Source organism: Varanus komodoensis, unplaced genomic scaffold (assembly GCF_004798865.1).
Source record: "Varanus komodoensis strain SLA01 unplaced genomic scaffold, ASM479886v1 scaffold28, whole genome shotgun sequence".
In the NCBI taxonomy this organism is placed as follows: domain Eukaryota; kingdom Metazoa; phylum Chordata; class Lepidosauria; order Squamata; family Varanidae; genus Varanus; species Varanus komodoensis.
The window spans coordinates 133,906-134,345 of record NW_025335727.1 but is presented as its reverse complement, the minus strand read 5'-3'; the positions used below and the strand labels follow the sequence as shown (position 1 = coordinate 134,345).

Sequence of the window (440 nt, the reverse complement as noted above, 5' to 3'; positions counted from 1 at the left end):
GGGGGGGGGGGCGGGCCACGCGTGGCGTCTGCGCCTGCGAGCCGGCCGAGCGCCGGGGCCGCCGCCGGACCCTGTGGCAAAGGGCCGCGGCGCCGGCTGCACTGCAGCAGCGCAGCCCGCCAGGCAAAAGGGGCTGGGCCCGGAGGCCGCTGCCGGGCGCAAAAGCCTACAGCACCCGGTATTCCCAGGCGGTCTCCCATCCAAGTACTAACCCGGCCTGACCCTACTTAGCTTCCGAGATCAGATGAGATCGGGCGCTTTCAGGGTAGTATGGCCGTAGACACTGCAGCAGCCCGGCGCCGTCGCCAAAAGCAGCCGGGTTGCAGCGGCCAGGCCCGCTCTGCCCCGCCCCGCCTGGCAACAGGGCAGCTGCACCTTCCCGGGCCTGGCCGCCTGGGCCTCCTGCAGCTCGGCCCGCCTCGGCCTCTGCCGGCCGCCCC

General features: G+C 73.9%; 1 non-coding gene across 1 annotated transcript; it reads right to left on the bottom strand.

Annotated features, from left to right (window-relative positions):
- Positions 1 to 163: 163 nt before the first annotated feature.
- Positions 164 to 282, bottom strand: LOC123025706. Its single transcript, XR_006415161.1, has one exon. It is a non-coding gene; the product is annotated as a 5S ribosomal RNA (ribosomal RNA).
- Positions 283 to 440: the final 158 nt, after the last annotated feature.